Source organism: Crocuta crocuta, unplaced genomic scaffold (genome assembly GCF_008692635.1).
Source record: "Crocuta crocuta isolate KB4526 unplaced genomic scaffold, BGI_CrCroc_1.0 scaffold52, whole genome shotgun sequence".
NCBI classification, from domain to species: domain Eukaryota; kingdom Metazoa; phylum Chordata; class Mammalia; order Carnivora; family Hyaenidae; genus Crocuta; species Crocuta crocuta.
Window position 1 is genome coordinate 3,722,095 of NW_027528617.1, and position 21,159 is coordinate 3,743,253.

Consider the following 21,159-nt stretch of genomic DNA (forward strand, 5'->3'; position numbering starts at 1 on the left):
GTTATTTCTTCATTTTATATATATATAAATATCTATAAAATATATATAAACCTTATATAATATATATATAAGGGCATGGAAATCTTCCTGACAAATCTCCATAGAACATTTAGATTTTACCCACTTTGAGGTCCCGTTATCCAGCAGTCAGCTCTCTCTCTGAATTTTTAATCTTTCCTTAGAATGGAGAGCATCCAAAAGTCAAGAGTGTTGAATAAGTTTCAACCTTTTAGTTAATGAAACAAATATAAATTAAAGCAGCAATCATATCCTTTTTTTGGAGAGGCTATCCAACTGACAAAGATGAAAAGAATTATGATACACAAACCTAAAGTTGATGAGGGCATTGAGAAATAGATATTTTCAAAGTATTTCTAGTGAGAGCAATGTTGCAGTCTTTTAACAAATAATGCAGTTTGGGGACACCTGGGTGACTCAGGCAGCTGAGCATCTGACTCTTGATTTTGGCTTAGATCACGATCCTGGTATCGTGGGATGGAGCCCTACATGGGGCTCTGCTGAGCATGGAGCCTGTTTAGGATTCCCTCTTCCTCCCTCCCTCTCTCTCTCTCTAATAAAACATGTGTGTGTGTGTGTGTGTGTGTGTGTGTGTAAGCTTGGCAGTATTTATCGAGAGCTTTTAAATTTTGCAAACATTTAAGAATTTACCCTTTAGGAATATGTATGTAAATTAAAAATAGTGGTCACAGGGACACCTAGGTGGCTCAGTCAGCTGAGCCACTGACTCTTGATTTCAGCTGGGATCATGATCTCACAGTCATGAGAGGGAGCCCCACGTTGGACTCCATGCTAGGCATGGAACCTGCATGAGAGTCTCTCTCTCCCTTTTCCTCTGCCTCTGCCCTGCTTGCATGTGCATTCTCTCTCCCTCTCTCTCTCTCTATCTCAAAAAAAAAAAACAAACAAAACCAAGAAACAAAAAACAACTAATCACGGAATTATGTAGCACCCTGGAAATTTCGAAGCAACCTAAATGCCTCAAAAAAGGAGATTAATCAAACAAATTGCCATACTGGTAAAATATAATACTACGTAGCTATTAATGTGATTATGAAAAAAATGATTCTATGTAGTACAGAAAGAAAAAATATTGCCAAGTTTTAAATGGTTTAATAAATGAAAATCTTTTATTTGTCACATTTCTTTATGTGGATGTGGAGAGAGTAACCAAAATCCTGAGTAGTAATCTCTGGGAAGTGAGAATATTTGCATTTCTAAAATTTCCTATAGTAAACAGGTATTATATAATAATATAAGATTTTTTTAAAGTACATTGCATAATCATGTGGGTGACAGATTCTTTGTTTGGCCAAACTTTAGTCAGTTTCCTAAACTTTGCCTAGGTGCATCTGTGCACTTCCTTGTAAGATCTAATTTTAACAAGAACCCTACAAAGTCAGTTTAATCAGCACCCTTCACCCTTGATATCACCCTCAATATGTGACCAGTTTCCTCATCCTCTACCATTATACCAGTGATGTGTCATCAGTCTGGACTGTCTTCAGCAAAAATTCTTTTAGGTAGGTGCAGATTGAATTCCCCTTACCCACGATGTTTCCTCCTAGTAATTTTCCACCTACTGACTCCCACCCTGCAAGCTGGTTGTAAATTCCCACTCATCCATGCAGTATATTTGGAGTTGAGCCCAGTTTCTCTCTTCTACTGTAAAACACTATTGCAGTATTCCCTATACTGTTGAAACTGTCCTGAATAAAGTCTTCTTCATCATCTTAACAACTGTCATTGAATATATTTTCTTTAACATAGTTATCCCTCTCTTTTCTTCCCAATTCCCAGTTTATGCCTTCTCCAATCATAAGCAAGGTCGAGAAGTTGAGAGATCACAGTTTTGCTAAAGAATGAGATTTTGGAGGAAGATCAATAGTGATAAGGGTGAAAAAGTAGGTGAAGGAGTCTAAAAACTAAGCTGGCAAGTTAGAGTAGACTGGCTATATTGGTTGATAAGTGAGAAATTGGTGTCTTCAAATAAAATGGGTACTTTTTTTCTAAGAGGAAGAGACAGAAGATTGAGAGCACTGAGTTTTGCCTTGTAATGGCTTTTCACATATTTCCTCTGTTTGGCTCTACAGAGAACAAGCAGTAGAATATTTCAAGGTCTCTCTAGATGGGATCCTGTTAACACTCAGCTAATATCAACCAGAATTGGATAAAATAGTAAGGTCAACCATACAATGACAAAGTATGCCAATCTATGAGGAACATTAAAACAAGAAAGCAGTAACAACAGTGTATTTAGGGCTTTGCAGAGAATTCTAGCTGTAACATGGAAACATATAATTCAATTCTTTACCTGCCAAAGTGGAAATAGCAAAATATTTCTTAATAGTATTATAGTTTTGATTTACAAAACCCCTTTTTAAGTACGAACTATCTCCTTATTAAGTAAATATGAAAGAATTAATACAAATGGCATATTACAAATGCAAAATGATTTTTCAGCCTAAGAGCAATCTTGGTTGTAGTCTATTCTTTCATCCAGTTATAGATCATAAAAGGGGATTTGACACGATTCTAACTGGAAGAGAGTAGGGAAGTTCAATGACAACTCATGATTCCATTAGAAAACACCAGGTCTAAAATGAGAAAACAACCAAATTACTTAGACTTATAGCAGTTTTTATAGAGCACAATAAAGGGAATATCATATGAAGAGCCAAAAATTAAGTCCTCCATTAAGAGAAACCTTGAGCTGCACGTAGCCGCAGTCCCAGTCCCAGGAAAAGCCTCAGACTGTTCAAGGCTAAAGCCATCCTCAGACCGCCCTCAGTTCAGCTAATCAAAAAGAAAAAAGAAACATTCCTATGGTCTGAGTCAAGGCTGGGAACTGCAGATACAAACTAGCCAATTTCTCACCGCTTGTCTGAACCCCACGTGGGCCCTTTGAACTCACTTCACAATTGGTCATTTTCAAAGGATTCTCAAAAGTCATGATTGGGTCCCACCAAAAGTAATGAACACCTCACAGACACTGAATGGTCGAAGCTGTAATTGTAACTGGTGCTTATGTGATGATGCCACATGTACTGTAACACCCCCATCCCTTACTCCTTAAAAACCCTGTTCGCTATTGTTCTTGGCTTCACCTTGCTGCCATGACACCGGCAGGCTGGGTGAGCCCCTGCTCAAGCTTGTAATAAAGACCCTTTTGTACTTGCATCGGTGCCGGCTCCTTGGAGTGAGGGGCCTAGACAAACTAAACCAAAAACTCAACCAGCTTTTCTGCTTCTGTACAAGTGCTTGCACTACGGGAAACTAAAACCTAACTAGCTCCTTCCGCTTCTGTACCATTGCTTAAGGCTGAGTTTCAGCTTTCCCGAAACTATCAGGCAGTTACACATTGCCCAAGGCAGGAGAAACCACCCTTGCAACACCCAATCAGGAAAGTCCAGCGACCACCCTCCACATAGGAGGGTGATAGGACCCTGTTACCTAATGTTAATGTTAACCTGTTAGTCGCCGAACAAGACCCTAGGCTCTCTCTGTGATTGGTTGAATTCAAAGGTATCCTAAATGTTGTGATTGGATCCCGCCAAAAACCTGATGGCGGGAACCAATCAAATGTGGTATATGTTCACATTTAAATATCAACCAATGACAAACCTGTAACCATAGAGATCCCCTGTCCCTCCCCACGACTTGTTTACTCCTGTCTATAAAAAGGCTGCAAAGACTTTGTTCGGGGCCTCTCAGCGTCACCGGCGACGAGTGCGCGGAGGTCCAGGTTCGAACCTGCAAATAAACGACCCTTGCCGATTGGCTTTGACTCTGGTCTCTGGTGGTCTGTTTTTGGGGTCTCTCGAACTCTAGGCGTTTCACATACAACACTGAAGCAATGCAGACTTTTTAAATGACCTATCAGAGAAACTGAAAGAAGATTTTGGGAGATTTTTTAAAAGCATGTTCTCTATAAAAGTGGACTAGGGAAAAAGAAGAGGGAGGAGGAGGAGGAGGAGAGATTCGAAGGGAATCTATTTATTAGAGAAAAACTATAGAGTAGGTAAATATGTAATTTTAATGAGAGTAATTAAGATCCATATTGGATATAGAAAAGAGCATAATTAGTAATTCATAGGAGAGAAGCAACAAATGTGATAAACCATTCCAGAATGCAGGACAAAAGTTAAGTCATACAAAACATGAAAACTGTCAAAGAGAAGTCAGTAGCTGGGAGAAAAAAAAAGAGAGAGAGAGAGATCTCATGATTTACAGATATTTCTGAAGAGGTGTCAAGTCAGGAAACTTGAAACAGAAGCAATAATCAAGTATAATAAGAAACACTTGCTTTCAGGGAGGCTGGGTGGCTCAGTAGGTTAAGTGTTCAATTTTGGCTTAGGTCATGATCTTGTGGTCTGTGAGTTCAACCCCGGATTGGGCTCTGTGCTGACAGCCTGGAGCCTACTTTGGATTCTTTCTCCTTCTCTCTTTGCCCCTCCCCTGCTCATGCTCGATCTCTCTCAAGTACTCTTTAAAAATAAATTTAAAAAAAAAACGTTTAAAAAAGAGAAAAATTCTCTTTCATGAAAAAACTTATTGATTGAAAGAGAATTCACATGTTAATGAAAAGGAGACCTACTTCCTAATTAACTACTTAAATGATGACGGTTTAAAATAATCAAGGAGTATTTTGACTCAAAGGAATAAATTCAGGCCAGTCTCAGTTTGATTTGAATGTTAAAAGCCAGAAGAATTTTTGTACATTTTTGAAAGTTACAACCCTGAGAGATCTGTTTTGTTTACTTCTGTAAAGTTAAAAAACTGGAACAGAGTCTAGTACATAGGTGACACTCAATGAATATTTTAATAAGTGGCTGAATGGATAAATAAAAGTTGTCCAAGATGCATGAAGGCAAAACACTGTGAAAAAATTTAATTTTACAAGCATACATCCTTCTTGGACAACAAAAGAAGCCTTTTAACATTGTATTTTGGCAGATGAAAATATTATTGTGATTAATATTTTGAGCACTGAGAAGTCACAGTATCAAGTCAACCAGCAGTGCAGATAGTGGCAAAAGGGTTGGACACGGTCACCACTGTAGACGGCCACACTGGTGAAACCAGAAGTTGAAGTACAGGTTACTTCCTTCTAGTTGAAATATTGAATGGAATAATCTAATTGTGAGTTTTTTTCACTTTTTATAAACCTAAACTCTAATTGCCACACACACACACACACACACACACACAAATTCTCTTGAACTGACTCAGCTACTCAGCTGATTTCTTAAAGGAGTCGATTCTGTTATTCCTAGAGAGATACCACATCCTTTACTCTCAATACACAAAATGGGAACATAGCAAATTGTTCTTGCATCTAAAACATTTGGGGTGAATTATTTGTACTTTTTGTCTGTGTTTTCTGATTTTATTTTATCAGGTATTTATATTGAATGATTTTTTTCAGAAAATAAATACCAAATTACCATAGTAGTAGGTTGGCCTCTAGTGGTTAAAGATGAATGGAATGTGTACATGAAAATAAGAATTCAGTTTTTGTCCTGTTAAAAAAGAATAAACTCATTTGAGTGTCCAGTAAAGTACTGAGAAGACAAACCTCTTCTCTTTTATACATGTTATGTTTGATTTTCACAACTTATTAGTCATTCAAGCTCTGAACAAATTTTCTCTGAGTTGGCTATTAAACTCCTCATGGTATCTTTCTGACCAAATCAATAACTCAAATCTTGACCCTGCGTATTAGCTCCTGGTTCCCTGTTTCTTCCCCATGCCTGAAAAAGCCATCGCTGACTTTCATAATGTAGGACATTTTCTAGAGTCTTACTTGATTCAGCAGATTTGCCTGAGAGGGAATGAAGCGTGGAGATTTAGATGGAACTATCTAACACAAGAACATGTTACTCTATCATTAATGAGAAAAACTAAATCATTGGTTCTGTTTTACCCTGGGTTTCAAAGTCAATTTGCTTTTTTTGCAGGTAACTGACAAAAGTGGGGAGTCAAATTATTAATTCACAACAGGAGACAGCATGTTACTTGTTATACAGTCAGCCCTCAGTGTTCTAAATGATGGACTCAATGAGGATGAACCAAAGAGGTCACCTTCAGATATATTATTATAATGAAAATTACTGGCCTGGGATCAGTAGAACAAGATTATACCAAAGACCCCTTTCTTTTGTGAAATACGATTTTTCAAATATGACAAGAACTGCAAAATAAGATGAATGCTTTTCTAGAGGAAAGCAGATTCTTCTGATCCTCTATTTTGGATTCTTTACCTCTGCAACTCATGGACAGAGTTTTAGCTCTACATAACACGGGAAGGACTGAGAGGGGTCTAGGATGTTATTGAAACTAAGCAGTTACTATAGGGGACAGTTGCATTCAGGCAACTGAGTTACCTGCAAATTTGGTGTGGTACAGAAAAGCTAAAAGAATACAACCAACACCCATAAAAATGGCTAGCTATTATGGGAATAATATTGCAAGCTAAAAATAGTTTGGATAGAAGAGAAAATGGTTTCAGAAGTGGTTCATCAACCTCAATGCAAATTTTGCACAAAGAAGGGTGCACTGTGAATCCATTATACTCCACTATTGCCTTTCACTAGACGTTGTTTCACCTTGTCAAGGAAATAGTTAAAAACATGAAAGACCTTGACTAGGATACTAGGCTATTAAAGTCATTTTAAAATGATCACATTTCCATTGAGTAAGAATCAGAGTGAGTGGAAATGGGCCTTTGACAAACCATATTTCAGTGTCGAATAGTAAAATTCAGTGCAGTGTCCTAATAACCCATTCAAAATCTTTAGTAACTTGACATGATCACTAAACAGCTGAATACATGCTTTTACAGCATAGGAATTAGAAAAGGTGACCTCTGCTATGTCAATAATATGGCTCATCTCTTTGTTCAATATATATCAGGCTCTGCACTGTCAGTGAAGAGCCTGATGCCGGACTTGTATTCACCAATGGTGAGATCACAACCTAAGCCAAAGTCTGACTGAGCTACACAGGCGTCCCTTAAAGTCAAATATTTAAATCAAATGTATGTTTTGTTACTCAGCAATTTTATTAAATGTTATTATCTGCAGTAATTGTTATTGAAAAATATTGTTCATAATTATTTGGAGTTTTCTTTGCAGAAAATCATAAAATGTGCAAATAATGACAATTTCATTTCTTTATTTCCAGTGATTTATTTTACTACTATTCATTGTTTCATTTTACTATAATTTATTTACAAAACTTGGCAGAAATTTCTTTGCCATCAATTTACTCCTTCACTCCTTTTTCTTTTCATTTTTAAATGAACTATAATGCACACATAGAAGTGCATGACTCAAATTACCACAGAGAAAGTATGCCTGTATTCATCACCCTGATCAAGAAGTAGAGCTTTAGAAGAACACTGGGAGCTCCTAATAGGCCCTCTCAATTATGACCTCTTCTTTCTCCCAAAAGAGTAATTGACATCTGACTTTGAACATCATAGTTTTGTTTTCGTGATTTGAATATTTTGTAAGTAAGGTCAAATAGTATGTTTGTCTTCTTTTGTTCCATATTATATCCATTATTTATTCTGATTTTCATTTCTAAGTAGTTTTTTTTTATTTTGAAAACTGTTACATATAATATGAATATAACATTATACATATATTTTTTTCTGCTGATAGACATTTGAATTGTTTCCAGTTTTTACTTATATAAGAAAGACAGCTATATACATGATCATATATGTCTTTTAGTGCACATGTGCATGTATATATATTTTAGCATATACCTGTAAGTATATGGCATTAACAGATACTGATACTCCATTATCCAAAATGGTTGAACCAATTTATATTTCCATCAGCAGTGTCAAAGAATTCCTATTGCTTTATATTCATGCCAGAACTTGGTATCATTGTTTTTTTAAATTTTTACCATTTCGGTAGGTGTATAGTTGTATCTAATTGTTTTAAAAAATTGTTTTTCTGACCATTTGTGGGGAATAAGCTTAGTAATTCCCTGGGCTTGCACCGATCTATTAACAAGGCATAAAGAATTAGAAAGCCATAGGATGATCACACCCAAGTCTGGGTAAACAAGATTAGGTAAATAGGTATAGAGAGGGTGGAGCAAAGGCCCCAGTACAGAGAGGGCAGGGCAAAGGCCTCAGTATAGAGAGGAAGGGGCAAAGGCCCATATACCTATAGAATAAGGTATATGAGGTAAACAAGATTAGGTATTTGAGGAGAAAACGCCTCCCCCAATTTAGTACTCTAGCAGAAAGGTGCTTTCACAGGAAGGAAGGATCAAATTAGGTAAACAGGTAAATAGGGCTAAACACAGCTGCAGGGTGCAGTTGACCAGAGCAGAGCTAATTAACAAAAGAAAGGTGCCTTGTTGACCCTGAGGTAGCATGCTCTGTCTTTCTTTTCCCCTAGACCAGTTTAGGTAAACAAAAGTGGTGCCTCATGTCTGTTGTAAATAACCTTCAACCCAGCTGCCATGTGGCAGGATCTTGTTTTGTATTAACTCAAACCCCTAATCCCGCATATCTTCAAAATCCCCTGCTCTCGCATTCGTGAGTTAATGTTCACAGTTTCAGTGTCTGTGCACATCCATCACCATTTCTGATCCTAATAAAAATGGAGCAAGGACCCTTAACAGGGTTCTTGTCTTCTCCTGGATATTAGGCATTTGTTGCATTTTAATCCCGTACGTATCCTGCTTTCTTGCTAGACAAGAAAGAACTCTAGACCCAGAGTCTACCACAAAAATTAATGGGGTTGGTCATCTTTTTGTATCTTCATATGTCAGTTGGATATCTTAAATCTTTATTTTGCCTTTCACATTTAGATCTATAATTATCCTATAATACATTTTTATATATAATATGAAGTAGGGGCAAGATTCTGATTGTTTCAGCACTACATTCTTCAGTTCTACCTTTATATAAATCAAGAATTGATACCATTAAAGTTATCTTACTATGCTCCAGAGGTTTTATACTTCCATATAAGTTTCGTAGTCATATGCCATGTACAAAAATCTTCCTGAGAATCTTGAGATTGCATTGACTCTCTAGGTCGATTTGCAGTGAATCGACAACTTCAAATTTTGATTCTTCAATTCCATGAATATAGTATATTTCTCTATTACTTTTTTCTCTTATTTTTCTGAATATTTTGCTATTTTTTGCACTTTCTAGCACATATTTTTTTCCAATCTGTTATTAAGTCCCTGATATTTTCAAATATTGTTAATTTTTAAAATCATTTTCTGTATATGGAAATCGTTTTCTGTGTATGGAATTAAAAACTCATTTTTGTACATTCATTGAACTTGTATCCACCAATCTTGCTGAATCATATATTTATTTTACTTTCTCTTTAGTATTTTTCTAAATTTTTGTCACTTTCCAATTCACTTACAGTGCTTCATTCTAATTTTTTTAATGTTTATTTATTTTTAAGAGAGAGACAGAGTACAAGCAGGGGAGGGGCAAAGAGAAAGGGACACACTGAATCCGAAGCAGGCTCCAGGCTCTGAGCTGTCGGCACAGAGCCTGACATAGGGCTCAAACTCACAGACTGTGAGATCATGACCTGAGCCGAAGTTGGACACTTAATGACTGACTCAACCAAGCGCCCTTTGAGGGTTTCATTCTAATTTATATTAGAAATTCATAACTTTTTCTCTCGTTGTGTTTAATTGACTATTAACCCATCCATTGAGTTCCTAATTTTAGTTATTGTATTTTTTAGTTCCTAAATTTTTCCCTAGTTATTTCTTTTTTAATTCTAGTCCTTTGCCAAAATTCTCCACTTATATATATTTTTTGTCTATGAATATATTAAGGATAATTATTTGAAAGTACATTTCCTAATTCAATGATCTGAAGTCACTGAGTTTATTTCTTTTTTTAAAGATTCTGTTAATGTTTATTTTTTAGAGAGAGAGATGGAGCGTGAGCAGGCCAGGGGCAGAGAGAGAGGGAGATACCGAATCTGAAGAAGGCTCCAGGCTCCCAGCTGTCAGCACAGACCCCAAAGTGGGACTTGAACTCACGAACCACAAGATCATGAACTGATCCAAAGTTGGACGCATAACCAAGTGAGCCACCCAGAAGCCCCTCACTGAGTTTATTTCTATTGTCTGTTTTATCTCCTTGGTTTTGGCACACTTTAGCCTCCTGCTTCCTTAATGCCAGAAATTGTATATTTAATTTATATTTTATATTTAATACCAAATATTTTAAGTAAAGAAAATTATAGAAATATTAGGAGTCTTAGGATGATAACTTAATGTTATCTTCCTCCAGATGTTAACTTCTTCCAGAAATTATCTGTAGTTGTTTTTTCCCCAGGAGGCTAGAACCAATCTCAGATTACCTCAGTCCAGCTCTGGAATTGAAATTATTATCCTTACCCCTGGAGCTGAACTCTTTTGGATACATACCAAAACTTGTGACTTTAGAGTACCATTCTCCCACTGGCAAGCTCTGAACATCAACTTTTTAGCCTCAGTCCATTGAGGATGTTGATTTTTTCAGCTTTTCATCCTCTCAGTTTTCTTTCCCAGGATCTGTGTATATCCCTAGGGAAAAATTGGCTACAATGCCACATTTACTTAGCTGCATTTCCTTCTCCCCCCACCCCCATCTTATTTCCACAATTTCTCATTGTTCCTTTTGTTGCTGTTGTTGTTTCAGTGTTTTCCTTTTGTTTTTTTCGGGGGGGGGGTTGTTGTTTTTAGTTTTTTAGTTTTGTTTTGTTTGCCAATGGCTTCAAATGTGTTTCTTGAGTTAGTCTAATTTATCCAGTTATTTTCAGTTCAGGAGGGGAGCTTNATTTAAAATTTCTTTATTTCTTATTTCTATTTGAAAGAAAGAAATGATGAGAAACTTTCAACAAAAGAGAATATATAGGAATGTCTATTGACTGTCTATTATGTGCTCCACTGTTAGTTTATATTTTCATTAATCATCTCCAAATTTTGTGAAGTCATTACTTTTTATCTCTTTTCAGAGTTTAACAAAATGAAACATAATAACCCTGGGAAACAGTGGCTAGAAATTTAACCCCATAAGTGCTTTTCGTATATTAATGGGGATAGGGCTAAATGCAGTACTTAATCCAGGAGATCTGGGGTGTGTCTTGAGACTGTATTTCTTTTTTGTAAAATATAATTTATTGTCAAACTGGCTTTCATACAACACCCAGTGCTCATCAAAACAAGTGCCCTCCTCCATGCCCATCACCCACTTTTCCCTCTCCCCCTCCCCCCATCAACCCTCAGGTTTTTTTCTATATTTAAAAGTCTCTTACGGTTTGCCTCCCCCCCTCTCTGTTTGTAACTTTTCCTCTTTCCTTTCCCCATGGTCTTCTGTTAAGTTTTTCAAGTTCCACATATGAGTGGAAACATATGGTATCTGTCTTTCTCTGATTTATTTCACTTAGCATAATACCCTCCAGTTCCATCCACGTTGCTGAAAATGGCCAGATTTCATTCTTTCTCATTGCCAAGTAGTATTCCATTGTATATATAAACTACATCTATTTATCCATTCATCAATTGATGGACATTTAGTCTCTTTCCATAATTTAGCTATTGTTGAAAGTGCTGCTATAAACATTGGGGTATATGTGCCCTATGAATCAGCACTCCTGCACTCCTTGGATAAATTTCTAGTAGTGCTATTGCTGGGTCAAAGGGTAGTTCTATTTTTAACTTTTTGAGGAACATCCACACTGTTTTCCAGAGCGGTGTCACCAGTTTACATTCCCACCAACAGTGCAAGAGGGTTCCCATTTCTCCACATCCTTGCCAGCATCTATAGTTGAGACTATATTTTTATGAGTGTCCAGACGAGGTTGATGTTGCAATTCCATAGACTATTCACTAAGAAGAAAGGTGCAACATCATACATCCAGAACAGTTTTTCATCTTTGCCTGTAGAGCCTTGTAATTCTTATTAGCCTTCCCCAACTTCAAAAAAGTATATCATCTCTTTTCCTTTCCAATACTCTCTTCCTTTGTATTCTAAAATGACTGCTCCTTCCTTATACAGTTGACCCTTGAACAATTCAGGGGGTGGGGTCACAACCCCTTCACAGTCAAAATTCATGTCTAACTTTTGACTCCCCAAAACTTTACCAATAGCATACTGTTGACTAGAAGTCTTACTGATAACATAAACAGTCAATTAACACATGTTTTTATGATATATGTTTCATATACTGTATTCTTACAATAATCCCTAACTTTTTCTTAAATTTTTTGGGTACTTCATTTGCAAGTTCCTTCAAATTGTCACAAATCCAAAAAAATATTTCCAACATATTTATTGATAAATACCCACACGGGGTGCCTGGGTGGCTCAGTCGGTTAAATATCCAACTCTTAATTTTGGCTCAAATCATGATCTCCTGCACAGTTCATGAGTTTGAGCCCCAGGTGGGGTTTGGCTCTGACAGTGCAGAAACTGCTTGTGATTTCTCTCTTTCTCCCTCTCTCTATCACTGTCTCTCTTCTGCTCATGACCTCTCTCTCTCAAATTAAATAAACAAACTTAAAAAATTAAATTAAAAAAAAGAAAATTATCACATGAAAGTGGACCCTCACCGTTCAAACTGTATTGTTCAAAGGTCAACTGTATTTATTTGCAGTCATATTCTAACTAGGTTCCCTCATTCCTCATTTTAAAATCACCATTTGAACTTACTCATTCCTGAATCCCTCCCACTTCTTACTTTTACTGTTCATCCAACCTATGAATCTGCTTCCTTCTCTGCCACACTCTCATTTTTTTAAACGTTTTTATTTGTTATTGAGAGATAGAGAGAGACAGAGTATGAGCATACGAGGGGCAGAGAGAGGGGGAGACAAAGAATCTGAAGGAGGCTTCAGGCTCTGAGCTGTCAGCACAGAGCCCAATGAGGGGCTTGAACTCACAAATCACGAGATCATGACCCAAGCTGAAGTTGGACGCTTAACCAACTGAGCCACCCAGGCACCCCAACCCACACTCTCATTTTTATTCAAAAATTTTATATGCTAGAATGATTGCAGCTTTACATATAACTTAGTCAACAGCTCTTTAGGTTCATGCTTTCTGACTTTCAGTTTTCAACTTGTGTCTTTCTCTTCATTATTTATTGCTGTCCAGTAAATGGGGATTGAGTATTAACATGCAAAACACAAATGAGGAAGAGCAGCAGTCTTTCTGAGTACAGAAACCAAATAGGAGGAATTCTAAATAGCATTATCCAAAGTGAGGTTCATAAACTTCCATGCCATACCCAGACAGGCTCATGGTAATAGGGGGAGTACTGAATTAGTTGCACCTGGGATAGAAAAAGGCTAAGGAGACAGACAGGAGACTAGAAGAGAAGGACTACTAGATATTTCCTTTAGGGAAGAGCCGCTAAAGATGGCTTGTGATAAGGGAAATTACTTATATTACCATTACCTCTAGATTAAGCATTATTTCTTAGTCTTCTTTCTGTCCTACCTTTCCCAACTAAATACATAAAATGTCTGCTTATTTGAATTATACAATAATAAGTGAAAAAGAAGAAACTTATCTCAAAGGGAAAAATCAATTTTATATGATCTCATAGCAAAGGCTTTCAACATGAAATAAATAACCTTCTCTTCATTTAACGTATAAATAATGGCAAGCTCACTCTCCTGGGGGAAAGTAAAATTGTGTTATTATTATTTAATATTAAGAATACTCATCATTTTATCTTGCATGAATTTTAGTTTGAATATTTGTTAAATATTTAAGTGATTGTTAAATTTGATGCTAAGTTGCAGGGCTTCAATCATTCCAAGACTTCTAAGACTTGTCTGGTGGTTTCTGAAACAAAAGAAACAAATTATCACTGAGTTTACTTGAAACTCTTATCAAAGAACACAAAATCTTTATTAACAAAATTTCCAGCCCACTCAGTTAAAAATACCAAATGTCATTCCTAAAGAGATGGATTGGAAGATTGAGAGGATAAATGTGTTAAGGGTAAAAAGGATAAAAGATAACGTTTAAAAAATATTTTTAAGTTTATTTATTTATTGAGAGAGAGAGAGCGAGAGCGAGAGGGAGATAACAGGGAGAGGGGAGCAAGAATCCCAATCAGGCTCTGCACTGTCAATGCAGAGCCCAATGCAGGAGGGCTCGAACTCAGTAACCTTGCTGAGATCAAGAATCAAATACTTAACCGACTGAGTGATCCAGGTGCCCCAAGGTTAAAAGTTTTGTTTGTTTGTTTGTTCTTTTAGTGTTTGTTTATTTTTCAGAGACAGAGACAGAGTGCAAGCCGGAGAGGGGCAATGAGAGAGAGAGACACACACACACACACACACAGAATCTGAAGAAGGTTGCAGGCTCTGAGCTGTCAGCCCAGAGCCGGACAGAGGTCTCGAACCCAAGAACAACAAGATCATGGTCACTTGAGCTGAAGTCAGACACTTAATCAGCTGAGCCACCCAGGCCACTCAAGGTTAAAAAGTTTTAACCTTTACTTCAGCCCATATTGTCGTATAATCCTTTTCTACTAGAAAATCTAGATCTTAGTAAAATATTACCTAACAAGTTATATATTAGCAACAAGATCAATTTTACTTTAAAAACAGTTTAGTTTTTACTTTATTTTGATTCTATTTTCTAAATTCATACTAATAACATGTGTACAGCTATGAACAGTTGAGTGAGCTTATATATCTTAGTTGCCTTTCCTTGATTTAAAACTTATGGTGTGGGAGAAGGATAATAAAGAAAGCAACTTAGGAGACAAACAGCAAAAAAAATTTAAATATTTGTTTATTTAATATTTTACTGACTCATTTCTGACTCTAATCTTGATTCAAGTTAATTTTCGTTGCTTCCAAATAGCATTGCAACTTTTCTTATAGACTGGATTTCTCACTTTTTAAGGGTTTCTCAAAGCATTAAGAGTAGTCATTGGTTTCCTTTGGGTATATGTAGCCCATGATGACAAGTGGTTTATTCATTTATTAGTTGGAAAATGCAGATGTACCCTACATCTTAAAAAGGCAATATATATCAAATGTGTCTATAATACATACATATAGTAGGATAGGCTGTACATATAGGATAATGAATAAAATTATAGAGTAATAAAATATAAAACCTGTCCACATAAACAAAATGAGTAAGCATAAATAGTGGTTTTATAGTCATCTAAAATAAAAAAAAATATATATATATTGCTACTGACCTATCCAAACTGTAACTTTACCTATCTTCCAACCAGCAGTGTTTCAATGCATTTAAAGGGGATCAAGTGAGAATGTGTTCGGTTTAGCAAAGCCACTCCAGTGAAAAGGAAAACTAGCCACATAAGCATCTTCATGATGGTTGGGTGGTCCAAACTTAGTAAGTTAGGAAACCCAGCTGGTCAGTGGGAATGGTAGAAGCATCATAGGCAATACTGAGCATTTAGAAGGAATAAGTTTTATTAGTAGGGAAATAGCAGGAAATTTAGAGTCACTGACTCTAAAAAGGAGGAAGTAAGTAGGTTGAGACATAAGCCTATCTTCCTCCCTTCTCTGTGCTTTTCCCTGCTTCCTTCTTTTGACAGAGGATGAATAAAAATTGGACGGCGGTTCGACAAATTTCAGAAAGAGACCACAGTTAGCACCCAAACTAGCTGACTTCCAGACCTCTCCAGAAAGCTCCCAGGAATTTTCAGAGAGCAAGACCTGCCGATTGGCAAGTTAGCTGAATTGCCTGGTTTGTTTTGTGACCATCCCTCATCCTTTTTTGAGACCCTCTCCAACTTCCCCTTTTGAGCCCTTTTATGTCCTCCTCTTCTGTTTCTCCCAGACAGCCAAAGATCAAAACCCACAAAGCCTGCTTTTTCCCTGTTAAACCACCTTTTTTTTTTTCAGCAAACAAAATCACAGCTAAATGTGAATATAAGGATTTTCAGTAAGGTTAAACTGGTGAAAATTCACACTGTAGCATGTATTTGTCCATTCCTGCCATCCTCCAAGCATATAATTTCTACTCAGCTCCTATTTCTTCCCACTTGCCTAGTTAACAAGAGACAAAATCATCATCAAAGCCAAATAATTTCTTTGCCTGTTTTTCTCACTCTTGACAGTTGCAGAAGACTCTAAAAATGATAAATATGGGGGGGGCCATGGTGGTGGTGGTGCTGGTGGTATTTGTAGAATGACTGGGCACAATAAACTGGGAAATTTGAAATCTTGAAATTTACAACAGAGTGGTTAAATGTAAGTAAGGATTTTGCTCTGCCAGAGTTTAGCAATTGTAAATTCTGTTTTATAGCCATTTACTCCAAGTAAGAGATAAGGTCAAAAAATATGTCCTAAGCATTGCCTAAGTGAAATCAAGGGACCTCACTATATTAAAGCACAGAGTGACTCTGTTATTTAAGACGTGAAAATAAAATTCTTCTACACAAAAAAAGTAACAGCAGGTGTTGGGAATCAATATTGTATATGATGTTGATAATATAATAAAAGTTACCAAAAGACATTTTACAAAGAATTGATTTGCATTTCATTTTTCCTCAATATATAAAACAATAAGGAAGTTTTCAGGACATCAAAATAGAACTCCATTTATTCCCTGATTCACTTGTTTATTCATTGTAACACAATATTTATGAATCCTATTATGTTATTAGTAGCAAGCACCTGGTAGTTTAGGTAGCCTTGGGGTCCATCTCAAAGAGATATCCTCACCCATTCACTTTGGAAATAAGATTTCTCTTTGTAAATTAACATAAAATGGAAATATGTAAACTAATCTCAGACAAATTCTTCCTTAGCCTTGTTACATTTTTATTGTAAGTTTATCTGAAAGTTTAACAGATTTAAAGATATAGAGTGCATACCAAAGGAAGGTTGGTTGTAAGTCATGGCATTGTAGAAGACACGGTCATGAAGGGAAATATTAGTCATTCACATTCAAGAACTGTCCAAAGAAAAGGGGTCTCTGGTCTGAGGGCTTGAGTTATCCAGTCTGGTAGTAATAGATATATCTTCTGTGGAAAAAATGCATTGGCCCAATGCTTTTATTTTTATTTTTTTTATTTTTATTTTTCATAGTTTACTGTCAAGTTGATTTCCATATAATACCCAGTGCTCATCCCAACAAGTGCCCTCCTCCATGCCCATCACCCCCCTTCTCATGTCCTCCACCCCTATCAGCCCTCAGTTTGTTCTCAGCATTCAAGAGTCTCTCATGGTTTGCCTCCCTCCCTGTCCCCAACTATTTTTTCCTCTTTTCCTCCCCCATGGTCCTCTGTTAAGTTTCTCCTGTTCCACTTATAAGTGAAAACATATGGTATCTGTCTTTCTCTGCCTGACTTATTTTGCTCAGCATAACAGCCTCAAGTTCCATCCACATTGCTACAAATGGCCAGATTTCATTCTTTCTCATTGCCATGTTGGCCCGATGCTTTTAGGTATTCATTACAAATAATCAATTTTCCCTGTTGTGATTTTTCTTTCAACATGCAGAAATTTTGTTTGTAATGTAACTTTTCCTGTAACTTGCTTATAGAGACAGAATCCACTGGTTGGAGAACTTTTAGCATTTATACTGATCATGGTACATTAATAAAATTGATATTCTGATTTTTCTGTAATTGTCTCATAAGCCTTATTTGAATTATTTGGACTTTGTAAAGTTTTTTTTTAATTTTTTAACATTTTTTAAATGTTTATTTATTTTGAGAAAGTGAGACAAAGTGAGAATGGGGTAGGGTAGAGAGGGAGACACAGAATCTGCAGCAGGCTCCAGGCTCTGGGCTGTCTGCACAAAGCCCAACGCAGGGCTCAACCCATGAACCATGAGATCATGACCTGAGCTGAAGCTAGACACTTAGTCAACTGAGCCACCCAGGAGTCCCAAGTTATTTAGACTTTTAAGTCTGATCAGGTCTAGATCACCTAAGATACCAATTTTAAACTGTTTTGGGGAGCACAACCATCTTAAGAATTGTAAAGAGGTGTTTCTAAAATTCATATTCCATCCTCAGATAAATTTAGAACTTTATTCAGTTTCATACTTTATACTTACTAGCTATATGATCTGCATCAAATACTTAACCCTCTCTTAATATGAAAAGATATACCCATTTTAATCATTATATATGTAAAAATTGTGGAAACTTTCTTTTAAAGAAGGTAAAGTACTTAGCCAGTGCATAGCACTTAGTGTTTAGTATGCAGTAGGTAGTAGCTAGAGTGGGAGTTGCAGAATAATAGTCCTTAAATTCCTGTATCAAGGTATGTCATGATGTCAGAAGTCATTGAAATTATCATCACTAATACAGCTTACATAATATTTGTTTCATTTGTACTTGCAATTCCTTTTTTAATTAGAAACCAATATTAAGCTAATTTCTAGAAAATTCTAACAACAGGTTTAAATTTACTGTCAAAAGACCTTTAGGCAATGAATCAGAGACATGAATGGTGGTGAATGTGATCTTATAAAGCATATAAATAAATATATGAAGGAAATATATGACTCATTGAGAAGAGTAAACACAGCTCCATTGACCAGATTATAATGATCACCTAAATGACAATAAAACATTATATGGAATCGTATAATAACCTTTACTGGGACAACCATACATTTAACCAGTGATGATAAAAGAAAATTATAAAACTATAAAAGTATTATAGTTTCTAAATGTTGGAATTAGAAAACCTCTAAATTATCCCATCAAAACATTTATTTCCAACCAAAATGCTCTAATAAAAATCCAGTTTGCATTCCAAACAACCACTGATCAATCAAAATTTCTTTATCAATAAGACCTACGACTCCTCACATAAATCATATAGTTACACAGTTAAAACAAGAATGTTCAACACAAAGGAAACCTGCTCACATCTTATAAGATAGCTGCTTTTCTTATTTTTATACCCTCCATTTTTCACCTCAGTAAATATAAAGGTAAAATGTAATGCATTGAATTAATCTGAATTTTTAACTCCTATAACCAAAGTTTAAAAGTAATAAAATGTAAATTTACTTTAAATAAACACTACAAATAACTGATATTTTTTCAATATCTTGATCTCTGTATTACTTAGAAATCATCAAAACCATCATTTAGTTAGAAATGACTAAAGTACATGAACAAGTAATTGACACATGAAGAAATGCAATTAGCAAACAGTAAAAAATTGTCAACTGTGCTTGATATTAAAAAAACGAAAATAACAATAATAAGGTAATAACTTTGCTTATTAAATCAGCAAAAATAATAGAGACTTTTAGAGTAATAATATTCAATGATAGTGAGGTAGACTAAAAGGAATGTAGGATTTGGCATCTGACAGTTTAGATCTTAGATGTCTGTATCTTTCGATTGCTGTGTAATGTTTAGTAAATTTTTAACCTGTCTGAGCTTCTTTTTTCTTGTCTTTAAACCTGGTGATAAAATACTTTCTTCCTAGGATTGTGGTGAATAGTTAGGATCATTTCTGTGTTTTTTCTCACCTTTGACTGTCAAAAGTACATGGCATCTAACTGACACTCATTTGATATTTGAAAAATGAATAATAGCAAAGAAACATGAAAAATAGTTGTGAGAGCAGTGGGCCAAGAGATAATTCTTAAATGTTTATTTCTGTCTTTTTTTTTTCTCCAAATGTCACAACAAACTCTATATTGTTGATAGCAACATAACCCAGTTCAACTCTTTTGGAAATTGATTTGGACATTTGTTATGAGTGACACACACAACATTTCAAAGGCAACAATCTTTATGGCAATTTATAGTTCAAACTTATTCTAAGTAAAAATAAATGCTTTATGTAAAAACATCTCCAATATACTGCTAAGTATAATAGTGAAAAAATTCAAGGAACTTACAGGTTCATCAACTACGAACTTATTGACTAAAATCTCACACGTGCAATCTTTCAAATATTTCATAGACCATTTAAATGATATATAGAAGGTCTTATATGAAAATGGAGCATATATTTTGTTTAGGTCTGTTTTCTTTTACCTTAGTAACACCTTTAGCAGCTTATTGTGCTTTATTAGAAAAATACAGAAATTGAAAAACAAAAAAGTAAACATAATGCATTAATTTATAAAATTACCATATAAGTTATAAAGTGAATGACTTTTCCATTTATCAAATATCCAATGACACTTTTGCAGAGGTGATTACTGTGGATAGTTTGTGCTCTTCCTGAAGTTAGGAAAGATCATATGACATATTTTGGTCAAAAACATCAGGGTACAAAACTGTATATATTCCAAGTATATGACTATGAGTAGAGTTTCATTTGTGTATATGCATATATGAAAAAAATGAACAAGTAAAATATTTGCGGTAAGTTCTGAGATTATGTTGATTTCCAGACCTTCTTTAATATAGTTATAATGACTCTATATAGAAACATATTTCATTGAAAGTGAATACTGTACAATGAAATAATAAGCACTATAAGCCTCCAGTGTACATAGCCAAAGATTGATTCAAGAATTAAAGCATCGTTAGTCAACTAATTTGGAACTCTTTTTGGCAATTGTTGTTATATAATATTAAAAGTAAAAAGAAGATCAGAACATCCTAAGAGTTCGGTAGATGAAAAGTGCTGCCTAATGTCTAGAGCATATTTATTTTACCCTGGGCAGTATTTGCATCACTGTGGCCGTTGGACAATGTCCTGAGTGTTCTCAGCTCTTAGTGACCGCTAAGTCATTCTCTATATGAATGTTAAGACAGTTATTCCAACACTAAATCATACAATGCTGTCAAGGTAATATAATTTAAATAATATGCCAAACTTGATTGGCATCAGGATGATATTATTATTTGAATAAATTTAAGTCACTGTAACAAAGAAGAGATTTTATCCAAGAGAGATGAAGTCTAGCTGTAGAATGCTGGAAAACTACAGATGGATGATCAATAATAATAATGGTATCTGGTTTACTTATTCAGGTGTCACTTTACACAATAAAAAAATAGGGTAAAAAATGTTGATGGGTCTAACCAGTAAACATTATTGACTCAATTGCAAAAGCGTTTCTTATGTATCTTAGGTTGGAAAAGTTCGTTAGTCACATATTGCACCCCTTATCCAGGCTTACACAACGTATTTTATGACTATATGTATTATCTA